Raw genomic sequence first — 16,093 nt, 5'->3', positions numbered from 1 at the left:
GTTAGCATAAAAAGATGGCTCTCTCCACTCCTCAGCCATTTTACTGGAAACTTTTGTGTTTAATGCTAAAACATCTAGTTTGCTAAAGGTCACAGAGAAGTGACAAAAAAAGCAACTAAACAAATACTCAAAGTAAGAGTTATAAACATTTGGACATACATTCACCCTGAATGTACCTCTCATTGTCTGGACATGATTATACACCCGAGTCCTGTTACATCTTTCAAAGACGAGGACAGAAAAATTGGTAAGAGGGATGGTTTTCTTCTTCTTGCACATTCAAGGACAGGACATTCCTTGCCCAAAAGATATGATCTCACTGAGGCACTTTCAGTGCTCCTTGTCATCTCAGGGGACACACTTGTGGGAGTGCTGAGCATTTGGAAGGGATCAACCCAAGCGCCTGGTCTCAGGACCCACTGGACCTTGATTTCCTCTGTGTTTCATTCCTCCAGTTTTTCAACACCTTCCTTCTCCTTCCAAGCTTCCCAGGGAGACCTACAGAAGCTGAAGGAACTGTACTTCCCCCTCGAGCTGACTCCTGACATTGCTTCCCCAAAGGATTTTCCCCTTCTTGGGATGGGGGAAGAAAGGAGATTATCAAGTCGACCACAAAATTTCCCATCCTAGATTTCCTCACCCTTCCTCGAGCCCTCATCGGTCCTCCTGGGGCCACCCAACCTGCAGGCAAGGAGATCTAAGAGGACCTACACTACATATGCTAATGGCAAAGCCGTCTCCAAACTTGACACTCATTTCTTCTTGTGTGAGTACTGCCAGCTTAGACTCATTGATGCAAACAGAGAATGGCTTGAGGGAAAGTGGTAGTACAGGTGTCTAAGCTACACCTCTGAACGTGACAGAAGCTGCACAGGCCAAAGACCCCAGGATTATCTTATGATTCACAGAATTGTAAGAGCTTTTGGTTGATTACATGAACTTAAAAATCTTTTGAGGTTTCTTTCAGACTGGCAGCAACAGACCTACCTAAGTACACTGACAAACATCATCAGGCTACTCAGCCTTTCTATTTTTGCAATAAAAGAGAATTCTTCTCTTTCTTCTTTCTTCTTAACTAAATTTTTGTCTTCTCCTATTACCCTGGACTGCTGCTTTGTGTCTAGAGCAGTTCTGTCCTGGACCACAGAAGCAATAAAAGAATATGTTCTTCATGCCCATGCAAGGACTTCGAACTGTCAGAGCTGTGCTAATAAAAAGTAAAAACAAAAACTGAGAGGACATCAACCTGTTTTTACTTCAGACTTCGAGACAGTCCAGATTATAAATGGGTTGGAGAAGGGAAAACAGGTCAGAGGATATCAGTGGCTTATCTGTCTACCAGAGACCTCAAAGCACTTTCTAATACTAATGAATGAGCCTTTCTAGCTCCTTCTGAGATGAATCAGCACTTTATTGCTGCAGAAAGGATACGGAAACTGAGGCAGGGGAAGGGGCTGTGCTCCATGCACAGCCTGACCAAGGCACAGCGCAGAGCCTGAGACGACAGCCTGCCCTTAGCCACAGGCCACCCCCCTCCCCTAAAAGGGACACAATGAAACCATAAAAAGTTGTGAACAACTAAAGCAGGCCAGCACAACACACAGCCTGTGAAGCTATATATTGAGCCAATTAACCCGTGTGCATGATTAGAGCCTCCAGGAAATGGGTACATGGTGTAGAGGGTCGAAGGGAGGAAAAGTGCAGTCCAGTGCAGAAGACTTCAGAGGTGCAGCCAGTCTGTGGGCGCACTGCAGAACTTGGACTCGGTCCGTTTCTCACTGGGCAGGAACCACATACAACTTTCTACTTCACCTCTGGAATTAGTGAAAGTGTTCCCTTCCTCAGCCTGCTTCCACAGGGACATCAAGGGCTATTAGAGCCAAGGGAAAGCGAGGGATGTTTCTAGGACAAATGTTAATGAGAGGGTGGCAAAGTTTGTTTTACAGCTCTTGGAGTACACTCTGCTCTAAGAATAAAAAATTACCCTTCCAAATGGTTGATTTGACCCCTTTCAGGAGCATGATAATAAAAAAGAAAAAAAAAACCCAAAACCCAAAAAACAACCAAAAGAACGGGGGGAGGTGAGAGAGGCCACAAAATACATGCATCAAATGCTCTAGAGCAGTGGTCATGGCTCCAGCACATAAAACATTTGCTCCGCCACTGGACAAAGTCTAAATCCTATTTTTCTTTCCTAAAAAAAAAAAAAAAAAAAAAGATAGAAAAGATGAAAATCCCCTAAATGATTCAATATTTTATACACACTCCGTACACTGCAGCCTTGAAAAAGATGCCGCAGCATGACGGGCTTTGGAGACTTTATCTTGCTGCAGCAACTGAAGAAGAGCAATTTTAACACTGACATAATAGTCAGGCATGTGTTTGTTCTGTAGCTATCCACAGCTAGTATTAGGGTGCTGGTGAATGTGTTCTTGGCAGTTTTGCATAGGCACAGGTTTCATTTTAACGGGCTGTACTCCATGTAGGCATATGTTTCAGGTCTGTCTACATATAATTTGTTAATGCTGTGCAAACGGAGGTGCCAGACCTGTGCACACGCTTTTGGCGTGTGCTCTGTGTGCACACACTCTGCATGTGCATGCACGCATTCTGGGCTGTGAGGTTTTGTTTCTTGCTGTTAGGTGTGTGCTGTGAGTGATTTTGCGGGTTTTGCTAAGGCATGCTGTCGTTCTTTTCTCCACTTGACACTGGTGGTAACTACTAAAACATAGCATCCACGCCTGCGCCACACGAAAGGTTCATTCCCTTTTTTTCTGTGACAGACAGAGTCAGAGCTGCAGTGTGTCCTTCACCATCGAAAGACTGTCCCTACTCCACACAGAGCAAGTCCAACTGCCCCCCAAACAGCATCAACTCAGGCACCCGCCCACCACGAGGAACCTGATCTCCCCTTCCCAGAAACAAGTCATCCAGGCAGTGGCCCCTGCCCTTCTGCTGAGGCTGAGCAGGGCCATGCCTCTGCTCTTTGTGCCCTCAGGCACATGGGTACACTTTTCCAGTGCCGCCTGGGGCAGACAGCACTGACCAAGGGACCACAGGGTGGAAAATCAACAGAAGAGTCTGCCCTGGGCCATGCTGAACAAAGGTGCTGTTAGCATCAGCTGTTCAGAAGCTATGCTAGGTGCCTCTGCCTCGTGGGAGGACTTGCACCTTGGCGTCTCCTTATTCCCACATGGCCCAGCTCCCTACTACACCTTTAAGGAGAGCCAGGGACATTCCCCTGTGGTCGTGACTAGTAAGATGAAGCTCCTGCCATGGGAACCAGCTAGGAGACCTCCCTCAGATCACCAGCTCTGGTAAAACAGTGGTACAAGCAACCTAAGCTTTGATACGGTTATAGGAGGTCTAGCTTTGAGGCAGGCAAAACATTCAGTCCGCAAGAGAAAACGCCATTGCAGTAGTTTCTGATGCACAACTCTGCCTTTTGTATTCTTTCTTTTTACTCCCTCCACTATTCCAAATCAGGTTATGACTCTTACATATCACAGTAGTTGTTAAATTGAACTGGGATCGGAGGAAATACCTTCCACTCTCAGTCATCCAGTCAATCCGATCAAGTCCATCATCTACATCACAACACAGAGCAAGAGGTCAGCGTTTGGTGGGGAAAAGAAAAAAGGGGTGCTCTCCTATGCAGAAGAACAAAGCATCCTGAAACACTCTCTTGTGTTTACGTGGCAAGGCTTGAGGGGAAGGGGGGCTGCAGAGGTGGCTTCTGTGAGAAGACAGCAGGAGCTGCTCCCACCTCACACAGCACCAGGTTCAGCTGGCTCCAAGACGGAACCTGCCACTGGCCGAAGCTGAGCTCACCACTGACACTGGTAGCACCTCTGTGACAACATATTTAAGAAAGAGTAAAAAAACACTATGCAGCAGCTGTGAGAGGGGAGAAAATACGAGAAAAAAGCCCTGCAGACACCATGGTCAGTGAGGGAGGGTGGGGAGGAGGTGCTCCAGGAGCCCAAGCAGATTCCCCTGCAGCTCATGGTGATGCATGGTTGTCCCGCATCAGGGTGATGCAGGTTGTCCCGCTGCAGTCCACAGAAGGTCCCACAATGCAGGAGGTGGATGTGCCCTGCAGGAAGCTGAAGCCCTTGGAAAGCCCATCCCAGAGCAGGCTCCTGGCAGGACCTGCAGTCATGGAGTGGAGCCCACCCACACAGATGAAAGTTTTCTGGCAGAGACTGTCTCCCATGGGAGGGACCCCACGCCGCTGCAGGGGAAGAGCATGAGGAGGAAGGAGTAGCAGACACAAAGTGTTACAAGCTGACTGTAACCTTCATTCCCTGTCCCCCTGTGCCACTCGGGGTGGGAGAGAGAAGAGTCGGAAGTGAAGTTGAGCCTAGGAAGACAGGAGGGATGATGGAAGCTGGTTTTAGTTTTTCCTTTTCTTACTTCTTCCTATTCTAGCCTGTTATTAATAGGCAATAAATTAAATTAATTTTCCCAAGTCTAGTCTGTTTTGCCTGTGACAGTAATTGGTAAGTGATCTTCCCCTTCGCTGCTGAGGAGGAGGAGGAGTAGGAGTAATAGAGCTCCTTGGTGGGCATGCGGTGGCCAGCCAGGTTCAACTCCCCCCTCCCTGCAAACAGAGAATGCCACCACCGGAAAATATAGACAGGCACATCCCTAAGCAACTGGTGATATTGCTGCAGGTGGGGCAGACAGCAGCATTACAGCTGTGTGTAGCTCTTCTGCCCAGTCCTTGGGGCCTGGTTACAGAAAGGAGGAAGAGCCACAGTTTCCAGGATGATAAACATCAACTGCTCCCAGGGACTTCAGACAGAGGAGGAGGCAGACTGCACTTCTGAAAAATCAACCCCTCCCTCCTTAGACAAATGAACTACAGTAATTCATGCTCCAACCAAATAATAATAGTTCAAACAATAATTCGTGCCCCAACTGAAGTCTGGGGCCCAAAAAGCCGTCTCCTCTTGCCCAGGACATGGAGTGCGGCAATGGCTGGGACTCCCTCTCCAGAGGCATTCCCAGCCCTCAAGTGTCATCAGCAAAAAGAGTGATCTGATTTCTTGGCAGCACAAACTGCCATGGGCTCATGAGCCGCTTCCTTCCCTGGGATGTGATGGCCTGGATGGTTCTGCTCTTGCTGCCTGCCAGTGCCTGCTGCCTTCCCCACTCCTCCCTCAGCCCCCCTCCTCCCTCCACTACTCATTCCTTTGCTCAACGAGGCTGGCATTTAAGAAACACTTATTCCAATCCATTTCTACCCTTGTACAGCAATTGGGTGTCATTTAGTTTGATTTAACCAATTTAGTCCTATGAATTAATTGGTTAATAAGCCATCTGTATGCATCAGGTGACAGAGTCGCGCTCTCACACACAGACACAGACAAGCTACCCACTTGTCCTTGTTTAATAACAGGCTGTAGGGAGTAGGAGCGGGAGAGGCGTGCAGGCTAATATCACTCCCCATGGGGAACTGCCAACACAGGGACTTAGCAATCATTGCACCAACCTTGACCTCTGAGTGGTGGAACTGTCTGTTTAGGGTAATTCAGAAATAACCTACGCTGTAGCTAGAGAGGAGTGCCAGCTACAGAACACATGCAAGAACCACAAATATGCTTCACATCATGAGTTGTTTTTCCTTTTTTTTTGAAAAAAAAAAAAAAAGGAGGAAAAGAGGTTTAGTTCCTGCTTACTAGACAGTGGGAAATTCTCAACTGCATTCCCAAACAGCTGAACTTTGCATGTGCGTAGGAGGGGGAGAGAGGTAAGAAGTAGGGGGAATAGGAGGAGGCTAAGGTCTAAAGCATTTTATTTAGGTGTGATCTTTAATTACAAGAAAAATACTCATCTATCTTGATTTCTTTTTAAACGCCAAGAAAAAAAGCACCCCTCGCAGGCCCCAACCATTTTGACGTTATATACAACGCCCCAAGCCATTCAACAAACAACAATGCCGCAAACCAGGAGCAGATTCAGCAACATATCCCAACCCACACAACAGAAAAACATCAACTGTTTAGATAGAAAAACAACAACTCCCTCCCCTGGCCGCCCATCCATCTCAGCCAGCCCTGGATGCCCCAGCAAGCAGACAAGGTTCTTGGCATACCCTTAAGGTCAGCACACGGAGGACTTTCAGAGTGAGAGGGAACAGAATTACAGGGCTATGGGACCCTCGGGAAAAAGCCCTGCCGACAGCTCCCTCCGTTTTCTGCCCAGAGAGCTACCCTCCATCTCAGCCACTGCAACTGCAGCAACATTACATGGGGATGGCGTTGCTCACTGATGGGTGTGGGAGGCTCCCAAATGATTTGGGACACTAAATGCCAGCACCGGGACCAGAAACTACAAAATCCAAGCCAAACGGCAGCGCCTTGGTGTGACATGCTGGGCAACGTGCTCTCATGAAAGAAATGGACCACATGCTTCTGTACCAGGTGGTTTCCAGTTGAATGCAAGGCGCAGCCTGCTGTAGGCTGCATGGTCCAGCTGTCACAGACCAAGGAACGAGCCCCCGGGGGAACCTTGGCTGAGGCCACCACAGGGAGAGGAGATGGGGCTTAGCCTGCGCTGGGTGGTACAGAGCAGCAGCGCACCCGCACGAGCTCCTCCGGGCCCTCCGGCTCCCGGCGTTTTCCACTGATCTGGGAGAGAAATTAGCACGCTGCAGACTCTGCGAGAGAGACACAGAGTAAGTAGCGGGGATATAGCTCTGAGGAGAAAGTACTTTCCCCCATCTCCCTAAGGAAAATGAAATTACAGTGGAGTTCTCTTTAAACGGATCCCATTAGTACAACAGGCACCGCTGGAAAAATAACATCCTCTGTGCGCTGATGCGAAACACTGACAGGCGGAGCGCAGCAGGCTGAAAAGTCCCTTGCAGACAGGAAAGGGAGAAACCTGCTTACCCAGTACACTTAGTGGGAGAGAGCGTGAAAGGGTAGCGGGAAGCGATCGGGGAAACCAGCCAGAGCTCCTGGTGTCAGCATGCCCTACCAGCCCGCCCAAAGCAGGCAGAGGGAGCCCCCGAGTGCTCAAAAAACATTATCATGGGAGTGCCTGCTCTGGGATGCCGTAAAACTTTCAAAACACAGAGTTCAGCTGCCCTGCTTGAACAGCTGGAAGCTGCAGCTAAACTGCCTCTGCTTGGTCTGTAGCAGTATTGCCTGTGAAATGAATGAATGAACATACCAACCCGTCCATAACAAACAATTTCATTTGATCAGTGACCACAAAAACCAGAATGCCCCAGCCTGAATTGAGCAAGTGGCAATGTGGCTTTACAGCTTGGTTAATGGCCACATGGAGCATACGTATCCAACTGCTACGCTTCCCCTGCTAGGCAGCTCATGTGCAGAAGGCAGTCACATCACACTTCACACACAGTCTTATTTTACCAATTGCTAAGGACTCCAGACCCAAAATGTGTAAAAATACTTAGGAGATTAAAGGGGCAGAAAGGTTATTTTGTTCGTTTGTTTCCCAGAAATGCCTCACCAGGCTCAGTTCCTTAACATCCACTCCTTTCAAAAAGCAGAGATGCCTCTGCTGCTTGGCAGGACTTGGAAATCTCACCAGCTGCCTTGTGGGAGCTCCCAGCACTGAAACACCTTTGAATCTGTGTGGCACCCCATTCCCAAAATATCATTAGTCACAGAGCCAGTGCAACTCTCCGTGCAAGGCTCGCACATCCAGGTGGAGCTGTGCAAACACTGGTAGCAGCAGAGCACAGGGCAATGGGGCAGCAAGAGAGACCAGCACTGCTGGAGATGTGGGTGGCACGGGACAGGGCCATTAATCCCTGGGTTGCTGCAAAGGGAGTATGGGACACATTATGGGATATGAAGGAAGAGCATTTGGGGATTGTACAGGACTTATGGGATATTTTAAGGAAAGGATATTTTAGGGAAAGACCAAAGAAGGGGGGGGGGGGGGGGGGGCCGCGGGCGGGGCAAGCGGGTTTGTGGAGGAAAAAGCATGGTAAAACAGAAGGGTAAGGGGGCATAAGGGACCATCTGCAGGTCTACAGGTTGCTGGTCAGCACACTCATCTGTCCTGCCCTCTCATTAAACTCCACTTCTCACTACTTTCCTGGGTGAGAGGACTCTGTTCTGTGTGTATGTACTACAGAGCTGCACTAACTAGTGAGTACTTCAAGTGGCTTAGCAGCCCAGCGAGTGCATCTCTTTGGGAATGACACAACTGGAGGAGCTGGAGTCTGCTGGAGGGACCACAGAGCTCAGTTGTCCAGCTGCACAACTGCTGGCGAGACCAGCCAAATTGAGCCTCTTTGCTCCTGCCTCTTGTTGTCTCCATCTTCCACATCCTCTCCAGTCTGGGAACTGTCTCCCTTAGTTTCCTTCTTTCTCGCCATCTTTTTTCAATCCTCCTGACAAACCCTTGAATGATCTAAAAGCATCCCCAACAAGGATGAGGGAAGGCAAATGTCTTAGCAAATGTGCATTTGAGCTCCACATGCTCCCAGGGATGGCGTAGTAATAAAAACCAATTAGATAATGCTCAGCAGCTACAGTGAGAGGGAGTGGTACAAACTTACCACGACTAATAGGGGTTTTAATAATAGATGGGTCTCTCTGAGCAGTGTCAGAGATGGGAAGCTGAAGCAGTCTCAGTTACATTGCGTCTTTCTGCCCAGTGAATTCTGTGAGTGGAAGATTCATATTCTATGAAAGTGGGGATTAACTCCACTCCACAATTACTACTTCTACCAGGGAGACCCTTGCAGGGTCAAGACTGGGCTCCCCCTGATGGTGAGGAATGGGGGAATCCCATGGAGCAGCACACTGCGCTCACTCCCTCACCCCCCCAACAAAAGAATCCATCAGTCCTACAGGTACCAACTTTTGAGCAGCTTAGTAATGAGGAACCTGAAAAAGCACATGCTTTAGCCTTCTTGCTTGCTGTCATGTTCCAGGAAAAGACCAAAAGCAAAGTTGCAACTGATCGCTGACACAAGGCTGAAGAAAGCTCAACACACCAGCAGTGTGCCACAGGTGGGCCAGCATCATGGGCAGGATGCCGCAAAACCCCCTGCCTGCATGTCTTCCCGCTGCCTTCTGTTTACAAACCTTCACTTCATGCCTCCTTGCTCAAAACACAAACAAAAGCCACGGAGAGCATTTTCTTGTTGCCATAGAAACGGTTATTATAATCTCAAACATACTTAATGCATCACTTTTCCCCCTCCAGCACCTTGCAACAGCTTGCTGTGCAATGGGAAGGCTACGCTGCGAGAAGAGGCAGAGGGCAGGCAAAAGAGCCCTGACAGCTTCACGTCCTGCACTCGAGACTCAGCATCTCTGCAGCTGCCCATAATCTCCTTTCCATCAGCACACAGATGCATTCTTGCTTTTCTTCTCTCTTTCTGTCTTGTTTTCTGTTCTTTGGAGTGTCACATCATTTACATTTACGAAACGAATTTTCCTGGGGGTGCAAAGACAGTTCAAATTGTCTGTGATCTGATCAACCTTGTGCATAATACATTTGTATGAAAATAAACTCCCTGGGGCCCACACTCCTGACTGAAAGTCTCTGTAATGAAGTATTTTACTCTAATTTAGTTAAAGATGATGGAGATAGGAATGAGTGAGTGCCTGCATGCATATAGAGGAGGGGAAGAAAGACAGGATACTATACACATACAAAAGCCAATAATTATAAGATTGCATGCTAGTTGGGAACACCACAGAAGTACCTCATTATTACAAGTTAACTTCTTGTATGATCCCTCTGAAAATCAATCCTGCTATATATGGCTTCTTGCAGACCAGATCTGGACAACCTGAATGTTTGTTCTCAGAAGGGGTAAGCAGAAAACTACTCTTCCATTCTGCATCACTTATTAAGAAATCATTCCCATTCCACATCGAGACTGAGCCAAGACCACATTGGGATAATGAACTTCCCTGCTCCCCATTCTTCTCCAAATGCAAAAGCAAGACATCACCCTCAATTAGGGTCACTCCTCTGGAACATCAGTCTTTCATTTTCCAGCCTCTGCTCTATGTGATTCAGAGGGATGGCTTCCCCATAGCGTTCCTTCCCCACACCTCCAGTCCCAGCTGAGTAACTTGGCTTCCAGGTTCCTGGCTACTCCTGTGTAACAGCTCTGGTCTGGCTAGGCGCTTAAACCTGGAAATGTGAAACTCTTCCTGGCAAAACCTTGCTGAAATGAGCACAATTCCACCCGAGGTTTCTGTTTCAATTAACTGGTATTTTCTGAGGATAACAACTTTTCCCAAACACAAAAATATTAAGCGGATCTGACTGTTAGCAAAGGTTAAATGATTTCAGTGAACCTTGGGTCAAGTCTGAAGTACAACCACAGGTAGTTGAGTTCCAGTACACTCTGCCACTGACTCCCTATGATGCCTTGCATAAACCTCTGCTTTCTGTTTTATTTCCCCACCTTTTCCATGGAGGTCAAACTTAACTCCCTGCTCAACAAAAAACCCACGAGATTTCATACATCAATCTCCCAGGGTTCCAACCAGAGACAGAGGTACCCAGAGACATCCTCAGATGCATCAGGTACGGTCCCTACAGGAAAGGGATAATGTTTGATTGTCACTGCTTTCAATTCAAGAGGATTGTGTCCTCCAGGCTTCTTTACTGTCAATAATAAAATACTTGGATTTCTTTACTCTGTTATTGCAGGCCTAGTACTTTGCCATCCTAGGAGGATGCGCAAAAACACGCAAATAAAAGCTATTAAAGGACAGGCGAGGGAAAGCAGTGGGGACACAGAAAGCTAGGAGCCCCTGATAAGGTCTGAAGGGAATGGCATGATTCAAGGTGCACAAGGACTGGCAGAAGCGAAGCCATTTGGCAGACAGTAAAGATTTGTGGTGTTTGTGCGTTTTCCTAATAACTTTCCTGAGAGGATCTCCTTTGTATAATGCTGGGGTTGTGCAGGAGTCTTACATGTTTGGACCCAGGATGGCTACACCACTTATTTTCAAAGACTGTGTCACATGAGACACAAAAAATTATTCTAGGATGTGGATGCAGACGCACATGTACTATAGAAACACGTATTTTACCTGAGTCTTTTTTTTTCTTTTCCCATTTCTGTACGGTAAAAAGAAAAAGACAATCAGCTTTTGTGCCTAGACAGGCCTGGACAATTTCCTACATCCCAGTGAAGACTTGATGTTCCATATAGTAAGGGATCAACTCTTCTGAAAGAGAAACAATACAAAATACACCTTGAAAATGAAGGCAGAGGACTAAACCCATTCCTGGCAAGAAGAAGGTGCAACTCCCTTTGAAGCAAGAGAAATCAGTGCTGCTGAATTTGTCTTAGGGAAATAAATACTAATAACCAGTCTTTCCCAGAGGACAATCTGATAACACTGAAGTTGACACCCACAAATGTCAGGCAGGATGCGGTTCCTCCTGTATGCCAGTATCCAAGCTTATCATCCCATTTGCTTTTTTTCTCCCAAGTCATTTTGCAGGGTCAAAGGCTATCGTGAGGCTTTAATTAGAATGCCATCGTAATGAGCTGACACTTAAATCAGCCTGCCAGTGGCTAAAGAAAATTAACCTTAGAGTCAAATGAGCTCCAGTCTGGGAGTTCATGTCATGAGGGGACAACAGATGCTTGCAGAGCTGCTGTGCATGGTGGAGGGATAGAGAGCTAAACCTCGCATTTCTTTGAACCGAGAGGTCTACACTGGGGAACTCACCTGTCCTAGCTGTCTCTGATGCACAAATAAAAGGAAGCAGTCTCTGCTGGGCTTTGTAATACGTGTTTGCTGTACCAAGCCAAGGAGAACTCAACAGGGAGAAGTTACCTGGGGATAAAAACTTATTTTGGGCTCCTTGAGAAAGGATGCAACTTGAGCTCATATACACCTACGATCCTATTGTGTGTGATAAGCCATATCAGTTGCTATGAATGACTTTGTCGTTATGACTTAGCTGATTACATCGTTATTATGCAAGATCCTAGGCTGCAAATAAGGGCAGGTGCTTCACCCAGCTCAGCCTAGGGAGCTTCCCCTGCAAAGCCTAGGGAGCAAACTATAATAAAAGGATATCCCTTGTTGGGTAGCAAATAGGAGGGGCTTTTACAAGGATGAATACACACAGGGGATTAACCTCCCCCCTAACCTTGCACATACTCTTTGCCACTGATGCCCCTGCAACTGTACTGCCCCTACCCACATCCATTATGCACCAGTCTCTCCCCACACCATCTCTTGGCATGAGTCACAGCAATGCCGTATTGCCAGGGAGTTCTGAGTACGTTCTTCTGCACAGTCAGTGGCGGGTTCTCCCAGTGAATGCAAATATTCTATTTAGTACCATTTTTCTTTGCATCCTAAAGGCACCCAGTAGCCTAGAGAAGAAATCCAATGTGCGTTACTCACAGGTGCCAAAGAATCCATAAAGGCTTACTGCGTTCTTCAGAGCTGAACTGCCAGTGCTATCATTTTCCACGACATCTCTTTTATGCCACTGCACTTGACAAATACCTTGTGCCTCTCCACAGGTATTCAGGAAATCCTGCCAGTGCAGGCACACTGAACACACAAATGGACCTAGTATCTCTATCTATTCCAGACAGAGCTGTGCAGCAAAACCAAGAGATTTTGCTAACCAAATCTGGCCACAGAGCTGCCTGCGTATAGTGGATTCAGCCCTACGTTCCTTGCCACGAGAGGACATGTTTTCCTTTCATTAAGATCAGTACACCTCAGAGGCGACTTTAAACAACCTTCAAATCATTCTCCTTGTGTTTCTACTACCACAATAATTGACCTTTCTCTAAAGGGGAACTATCCGATTGACAACCTTGGGAGATGACTACTTATTCTACCATAAAGTTTAAAACTGAATCAACTCCACCAGAGTCAATGCAGCAATAGTAAATTTACAAAAGGATGCTAAACAGTAGAATTTACTGCAGAACCATCTTTTTAAAGGAAAGCTGAAGCGACCTCCTTTTGCAAACGTATCCTGTGAAACACTTGCTTCCTATGTTGCCAATGACACCTTCAACTAATTGTTCCTGCAAGACTGCCGAACGCCTCAGTTAATTCTAGTTATGGTCTTTGTTTACTTTCGGGATTTGACAGCACTATGGAGGTCAAATTGTTCCCTTCTTAAGAACAACAAAGCTCCAATGGGCTCAGTGTTACAGTTCCCAAATGAATGTTCTAGGAACTAAAGAAGTCAAACTCATCTTCCACCTCATCTAAGCTTCACCCACAGCTTTTCATACCATAGGGGCTCTGATACAGGGGGATCACAAATATCAGACTAGAATAGTTACAGGCATTTTTCAACTTGGCATTTTTTGCACTGAGGTATTTAAAAAGGGCATGATTTTCTCTTCACGTTAAACTTTAAGTACAATTTTGTTGTTTTGAAAGTATTCTTAAATCACAGGATTTCATCACAAGTCATTCAATTTGTGTTACTTGCTTAAAGGTTCAGTTCCCATGAAGCTTCAAGAGATTTTCAGCTTTCTCTTTTTTTTAAAAAAAAAAAAAGAATGTTATTAACCCCTGGGGGGTTCTATTGAAAAGCATGAGATTGTAACCTTTGGCTTGACACAAATGTCTTGAACCTAGAGACAACTAATAGCAAGTGCAGGTACTTGGGAACGGTTCCTGTGGGGTGAAGAGGACAGTGAAGAGGGTCATTTCTGAGAAACATAGAAATTTGGAAATCAGTCTTGTGTTTTGGGGGCAGCCAAACAACTGATATGGAGAAGGGACATCTCTGAATACCAGCTTTGAAAGGAAAGTAGTCTGGGGGGTTTTGTTTTTCTTGTAGCGTTCTTCTCTCACCAGATCTTGTAATATATGGCTTCAACAGCCAGTGTGATCTCTTCCTCCCTCTTTCCTCTCAAGTCAAAAAGTAAAATACTAAATACCACTGTAAGTTCTTAATGCAGAAGTAAACCAATACAAGAAAGAGGAGCTTCAGACACTTCAAAATAAAGAAAAAATAAGAAAACACAGGTCCTCACCCAAGTCATACAGTTCCACACAGAAAAACGGTATTTCCTTGTCTATCTTCTGACAATAAGAAACAGTTTCCCCTTTACTTCCAAATAAACCTCAGGCTACTGGAACATCACCGACATTTTCTTTAAAGAGTTTTTAATTAAAATAACATTAAGTATGCCATGTTCAGTATTTGTCAGGCATCAGTAAAGGCTACTAAAATTACCACTGAGGGGCCTATTAAATATCATCATACACTCCCAGAGTAACTAATTACAGACATTTTTAAAGGTTCTGGCTCCCCTACCCTGCAAAAATCATTAACTTATTAATTTCTTTATTTACTTGCATCAAATAACCAAATGTTAACAATGTGCTATTCAGCACCTGTCCTGCACAATGGCACTGAAGAGCCCGCCAGCATCTTGGAGCCAGGGATCCAACATGACAATAGGTTTCGGTTCCCATCCCCCCACCACTGTACTCCATGTTTCCCATTTGCATCACTTGAACGTTTAGGCAAAGGCCGCAGAAAACCTTGGAGCTTGGAAATAAAACAGGTACTCTCAGCAATTGAAATCCAAACGCTTGAGGAGCTCAAGCCCTTTGAGAAAAGCCCAGCCTTCCTGACTGGCATGGGCACAGCTCCTCACGTAGTGGGATCAGGGTGGGCGGCGACTGCAACGACTGGCTACGGTGACTATGGTAAATGATACTGAAAAGGGCTTGGCGCAGAAATTTTCTTTCTGCATGGGACGGTATCAGGACAAAAACAGTGGTGATGATTTGTTGTGTTGACAGGGTAGTAGCAAGACCTCCATGCTGTTCTTCACGGATCTGCTCTTCAGAGCACAGGGGAGCCACCTGCTCCTAGATCCATGCCTAACACCACACCACACCAGGCCACCCAGGCACGGAGGGTATGCCCAGAGGCATACTTTTAGGCTTGCTAACTGCAAGGTCAGACAGGCTGGTCTTCAAGCCATCTGGGGAGCACCCAAAATCCAACAGAGACATACCTCAACATACGCGGTTGCTCCCCGGGCTTTCCACCTCCCACAGCCAGCACCCATGTGTTGCCCAGCAGTACCAGACCAGGAGAGGGCTGACCGCGAGGAGCACAGCCCATCTCCTGAGGCAGTCCAAAGGGGGCCTTCCAGCAGGAATTTGGAGCAATCGCAGTGAACATTGTTGCCGCTCGGCTTTATGCATAAGGTGGACCACCTTCTCGCTGACCTTCACGTTGCTCGTGAGGAGGGCAAGCATTTCAGCACCTATGCCATTTGCAAATCTGGTCATTCCCTCAAGGATACAAAAATTAGGTCAGAGGCTTTTCTCTTCCCTTTCCATTCCTGCAAAGCACATTAGAGCTCAAATCCTCAAGACAAAGCGTTATTATTATTGTTGTTATTTTTTTATGGTGGAAGAAAATATTAATGTTACAAATAGCTGCCATTAACATAAGCAGAGCTGCATATTAATATGCACACGGGTGTCTCCACTGTCAGGAAGCAGAGGCCCCAGAGGCCCTGCTTTCACTGGGGAAAATGATGATGGCATTAGCTCTAATGATAATGATAAGGAGGCTGCCATAAATGATATGACAATTTCTTTTGTAATCCTGTTCGGGCAAAGACTTCTTCCTTACTCCGCAGTGTCCATAAAAGGATGCTGTTGGAACAAATGGCAGCTTGACTGATTTATTTAATTTTACCACAGCTTTATGGTTTTCTTAAAAGTGCCAGCTCTTTGAGTCCTGTGATTAAGACGAAAACTCAGTTAAGCCTTTCAGATAAATTCCTAACCATCAAGATTTTGGAGAACGGGATACTAAATAAAAGGAATCCCACAACTATGTATGTTTTTAAAACCTTGTGATGTTTGAGTCTTTTTGCACTAATGATGCTATTATATCCAAGGACAGCAGGAGTTATGAAGGAAAAAAAAAAAAAAAAAAAAGGCTATGAAAAAAAATCCCAGTAATTACAGTTGTCTCTGATGTAAGGTGTTCCCAACCCTGTCACTGCCTTTCTCCCCCTTCACTTATCATCGTCCCTATGCATATTACTTCTAGGAAGCAGCAGCAGATTTTTGTGAGACTACACTATGAATCAGATGAG

General features: G+C 46.3%; 1 protein-coding gene across 1 annotated transcript in view; it reads right to left on the bottom strand.

Annotated features, from left to right (window-relative positions):
* LOC121089196 (limbic system associated membrane protein) overlaps positions 1-16,093 on the bottom strand; it is a 1,018,254-nt gene that overhangs the window by 863,698 nt on the left and 138,463 nt on the right. The gene's annotated exons all lie outside the window — the stretch shown is intronic.

Source organism: Falco naumanni, chromosome 5, assembly GCF_017639655.2.
Source record: "Falco naumanni isolate bFalNau1 chromosome 5, bFalNau1.pat, whole genome shotgun sequence".
In the NCBI taxonomy this organism is placed as follows: domain Eukaryota; kingdom Metazoa; phylum Chordata; class Aves; order Falconiformes; family Falconidae; genus Falco; species Falco naumanni.
Note: the sequence above shows the minus strand (reverse complement) of the source record. Positions and strands in the feature narration are given on the sequence as shown.